Raw genomic sequence first — 5,321 nt, forward strand, 5'->3', positions numbered from 1 at the left:
CAAGACTGTAATTCAGCTCTCCTGATGCCATTCAAGAGAACAAGACAGCGCTTCAGAGCAAACGGTAGCGTTTGGGTGAATATGTAAGACGAGCTGGAAGAGAGAGATGGAGCGAGCGAGTTTGAATGAGAGATGCAGTTTACATCTTTCTTATTTCTGCTTTAACGGATATTTCATGCATTATTAATTTTAAAATATATCATTTAGGCATTAACTTAGATTAATGTTTTACTAATTTATTGAGGTGGCATTGTTAACTTATAAGAGATGAGAGATGTGATGATAATTTGGTGGAAGATTTAAAAAAAATATTTGTTAATCACCTGTATGTGGCGTATTCTAATGTAAAACTAACGGTCGCCTGAAGGCGTTCTACGACCACCATCATCTTATCTGAGCGCAAAACACTGCTCGGGAGAGTTTCAATAGTTGCAATACATAAAATGTATGTGTTGTATTTTGTGTTGTTTATTTTTGTTGCCAGTATTTTAATAGTATTTAATTATTATGAACATATTAAGCTTTACAAAACAAGTTAGGCCTAATACCATCGATGAAACCACAAAGCTGGCGCGGAGGTATGTATAATTACAATATAAAGTCATTGTAAGTGTTATTGTTATTAATATTATTTTATAAAATAAGGTACATGTAATATAAATGTACATATGTGACGAAGATGTTGCTGCGATGGCTCCAGCTCTCCAGCTCAGAATTCGCTCACTTCATTTCGTTCACTCAACTGCCATACTGTATACACTATATAGGGATTAGTGAATGAGTGAACGATTTCAGACACAGCTTTAGTGTCCGTTTCCATGGTGACTCGTCGATTCGTCGCTCTGTTGAGTATTTATTGTGTGTTAACCAAGAACATACTCTGAGTTGACTGAACTTACTCCCAGACGTGTTTTTGGAACCAACATACATCAAGAAAGCAAGGTTTGGGTTAATCAACCGAGAGTTCAGGGTATACAGTAAGTGATGGTAAGTTAACCATGCTTTCTGGAATTACACCCCAGCACTGAACAGCAAATGGGAAGTTAATGGGAAGGCTAATTTAAAAAGTAAACAACTCACACAGTTCGATATAGTGTATAGTCGATACACTTGATTAAGATCAAGATGGCGCCGCGGACGGCTGCCTCTGTTTGTAGCTCCTTGGTACTTGTACTATTTTTGTTTGTTTGTCCTGTCTTAAGTAACTTTGTTCAAATTAACTCCTAGACATCAGAAGTAGCACACTAAATTACTTTTTACTTTTTTAGCATTCAGACATTTTACTGGGCATTCTAGTCGGAGGAGTTGCGATCCAAGCGACGCAAACGAGAGAAGCGCGCTGGTGCTCTCGAGAAATTCAGACAGCGCGGTTTTAGGACTCCACTGTCGAGCATTCATTTGGTGAATCTCTGCTCCCTAGCAAATAAATCAGACAAACTACTACTCCTCACCCGCACAAACAAGGACTTTTTCAACTCTGCTGCGCTTTGCTTCACGGAAACCTGGAAACCTGGTTGAGGCTTTCCGGACAGCCGCTTCATCTAACCTAGACCTGCAGCACCTACAGCTTGTATAATGTCGAATTATATTCAATTACTACCTAAAACATTTATCTAAAACTGAGATAATACAACTGTCTTCATGTTCATTGTTACAAACAGTAGGCCTGCTCAAAAAAAAATAGTATATAAAATGTGAAACCATTTTGCACGACTCGTTATGATAAATTTGCACATGATTTTTATGACAAACAAGCAAGATTTAATTTGATGATTATTAGACATATTAATTAAAGCACATGTCTGCATGAATTCAAATAATTTATATTGTGAATGATTTTAGGTTCATCAGCAAATCTGCCCGCTTGAAAGCTGTTATGATTTGCACCCTGAGGGAACATTTCACTTTAGCTGTTCACTTTGTTTGTGCAATGTAAGAGTGACAAATATCATTAAACAACCTCTTTAGAGATGCTGAGTTTTGTTTGTAAGTCTACTTGGACCTATTTTGTAATAAATAAATAAATAAATAAAATATTAAATTAATTAATATAGAAATAACGCATTCCGAGAAATCACATGACTTTCAGAAACAGGGTGTTGCCTTGAGTATAAATAGGCTTTCTTATCTGGTTGTCTGCAGACTTTCAGAGTCAGCTGAAGACGGACGGACTGTTCAGAACATCACGTTGTGAGTAGATACGTTCTAATGAATTCTGAGCTTAATTATAGTCTGATGACTGTTAAGACATTCTTTACAGTGAGACTTAAGATAAATAAGATCATTTGTACACATTCATGGTATGCAGTAATTACTATTGTAAAGGATTTGTCATTAAATAGTAATATCTCAATTATATAGTAATATCTCAAATATGCATCACTATTTATCCTATTTTTGTTTTTATTGCTAAGATATGTGCTAATACACAACATGAATGTAAAACTAATTAAGATGAAAAGTTGTAATGTTCGAATGAACGATAATTTTTTTATTATTCTGTTTACATCAATTTATATATTTTTCTAAAGTAATTTTTATGGAAATGTTAACATTTATTTTCTTTAATTAGTTCAAATTGCTTGATAACCTTCAGGACCTCCACACACTAACTCCGCTACAAATCCTGTAGTGTCCACACTACAAAGAGTAAAAATGTTGCAGTTAATTAGATGATTAAGTGCATATTTAAGTGCTGATTGAGCATTAGTGATGAACACCTGCTGTTAAGAAGCAGAATCACTGAAGAAAGTAGATTCTGAACACAAGAACTACAACTGACTTCCAGCCACAGCCTTAAATGAAATCAATTAAACAAAATAAGACATTAAATCTCAGCAGAGGAGGATTAAACAACTCCACAAACAGCATTAACAGCTTCACTCATTTCTAACCAGATTGACTTTATTTCTGTCAGACGTCTACAAAAGTTGTTATTAAGAATGACAAAAGTTTAGACGTTGACATTTGAATAAAAATGTTTTGTTTGAAGTCACCATGATGGTGGTTGCTGTTTGCTTTAGCTGGGCTCTCCACTTAAACTGTAACTCTGTTTATAAGACATGTTTGTTATTGCATGAAAAGCCCAGAGAGAATAAGATCAGGAGATCTTGATCACTGCACACATCATGTGGTGGCCTGCTCTCATCTAGAGTCTAATCTTTGATTGTAAAGGGAATGAGTAAATAATTTCACGCAATTGATTACAGCAACTGTGTAACAACACATGAGAATCAGTATTATTATGACAATGATATTCCAAAAGATTTTAAAAACATGTATGTTTTCAGCTGCTAGCGTCTACAATAAATAAATATAGGCTAATCAATCAGTTGATTTTTTTTCAGAGACAGTACACTAAACATTTATGTTTAAATGGTCAAAGCATTCAACACCACAAACACAGGCGGAGCGCCTTCAGAAAGATGCGGAGAACTATTCTAAAATCTTTTAGAGCTGTTTGGATTCAGCTCACTTTATTTTCCTTTTATTTTAAATAAAATTATATATGATTAGTTTGTGATTTTTATTAGTCATGTAACATTTTAAATAAATTAGCCCTGGGTATAACATATGTATTTTAGTTAAAATGTTTATTAAGTAATTAAAAAAATAAAGAACAGCTGTAAAAGGTTGTGAACATTCAGTTTGTTTTTTGTTAATTACATGAGTGTTGTTCAAGTTTTTCTCAATATAAATAATAAAATGCTATCTATTTATTACTACCTGGAATATTTATTCCTCTTCATTTATCTTGCAGCAAAGCGTTTTCTTTTTTCTTTTCATTTTGTTCTGCTGAAAAAAATGAGCTTCCTGTAAATCACGTGATCATAAGAAACTGGGTGTGTTCAAATTTTTACAGCAATTATCTAAAAGATGGAATTAGATTAATAATTAACAATAATTCAACATTTAAATCCCAATTCAAATAATAATAATAAAAAAACTCTAGGATTTTTCAATTTTGTATTCTGTATTTACTGGGTCTATCTGCTGTTTTGAGTTTCTCGCCGAGACCATTTGATTCACACACAATTTGGCTTGTATCATCTTGAGACACTGATTATAAAAAAAGACAAAAATAATTTGTATTTGTCAAATAATTGAGAAGATATATGCCAAATATTTTTTGGGCTATAGCCCAAATCAATTATCAACAATGAAATGTATGTTTTCTTATAAACCACATGATCTTCAGAAGGCAGGTGTTTTCAGGATATAAATACACATTCTGTTGTCTAAATCTTCCAGGTTGGACTGGAGAAAGAGCCTCATTTAAAAGCACAAGTTATTGTAAGTATACATATTGTGCAACTCTGTTCTACTTTATTCTTACAAATATTGTTTTTTAACCTTTAAATAAAGAATGTAATGTATAGCCTATATTAACTCAGTATAATAAGTGAGCTCTCTCTCTCACCACTATCTGTTGTGAGAAATTACATGAACTTATATTGATGTTCTTTAGCAGCACATTTGTTGGTTACCTTAAGGGCTTCAACTAACCGAGCTTCAAATGGCAGATTCTCAACCGTTTCCTGAAAGGTGGGATATATGCAATGTCATTTTAGTCCATCACTGTTTTTAAAAGCATATTCAAAATTTACTAAAGAAATGCTAGTACTGGTTGCATATACAACATATATTTTAGAAGATTTTATGACTTTGTTAACATTAGTTTTTTACATTGTTAAAACACTGGGGGAGAAAAACTTTTAAAGGGGTCATGATTTTATAATTTTTTTTAAATAATGCTTCCTAAGAACTTAAGATGTTTGTAGGATTTTTGTTTTAGAAAAAAAATGCCATTTTAGCCCTAATGCTAAATTTAAAAGCTCTTAAAATCTTTAAAATCTCAATTTGATGATCTTTTGAGAGATTAGAGAATTGGTCATTTTTGAAAATGTACTAGCGAAAATTAAAAATTAAAATGTGTGTCATATAACATTCCACAAAACAGCATTACCACAAACATCTATATACAGTGCATCCAGAAAGTATTCACAGTGCTTCAGTTTTCCACATTTTGTTATGTTACAGCCTTATTCCAAAATGGATTAAATTAATTATTTTCCTCAAAATTCTACAAACAATACCCCATAATGACAATGTGAAAGAAGTTTGTTTGAAATCCTTGCAAATTTATTAAAAATAAAGGAAAAAAACAAAATCACATGTGCATAAGTATATTGCTCAATATTCTGCTGAAGCACATTTGGCACCAATTACAGACTCAAGTCTTTTTGAGTACAATGCTACAAGCTTGGCACACCTATTTTTTGGGCAGTTTCGCCCATTCTTCTTTGCAGGACCGCTCAAGC

General features: G+C 32.9%; 1 long non-coding RNA gene across 1 annotated transcript in view; it reads left to right on the top strand.

Moving 5' to 3' along the window:
• The first annotated feature begins 2,151 nt into the window (after window positions 1–2,151).
• The window catches only part of LOC107575270 (uncharacterized), a 4,063-nt gene continuing 893 nt past the window's right edge, over window positions 2,152–5,321 (top strand). Inside the window, exons 1-3 of the long non-coding RNA XR_001607835.1 lie at window positions 2,152–2,190; window positions 4,252–4,293; window positions 4,469–4,545. This is a non-coding gene — a long non-coding RNA (uncharacterized lncRNA). The remainder of the gene's footprint in view (window positions 2,191–4,251; window positions 4,294–4,468; window positions 4,546–5,321) is intronic.

This window comes from Sinocyclocheilus grahami, unplaced genomic scaffold, assembly GCF_001515645.1.
Source record: "Sinocyclocheilus grahami isolate Dianchi unplaced genomic scaffold, SAMN03320097.WGS_v1.1 scaffold2541.1, whole genome shotgun sequence".
Taxonomy (NCBI): Eukaryota; Metazoa; Chordata; class Actinopteri; order Cypriniformes; family Cyprinidae; genus Sinocyclocheilus; species Sinocyclocheilus grahami.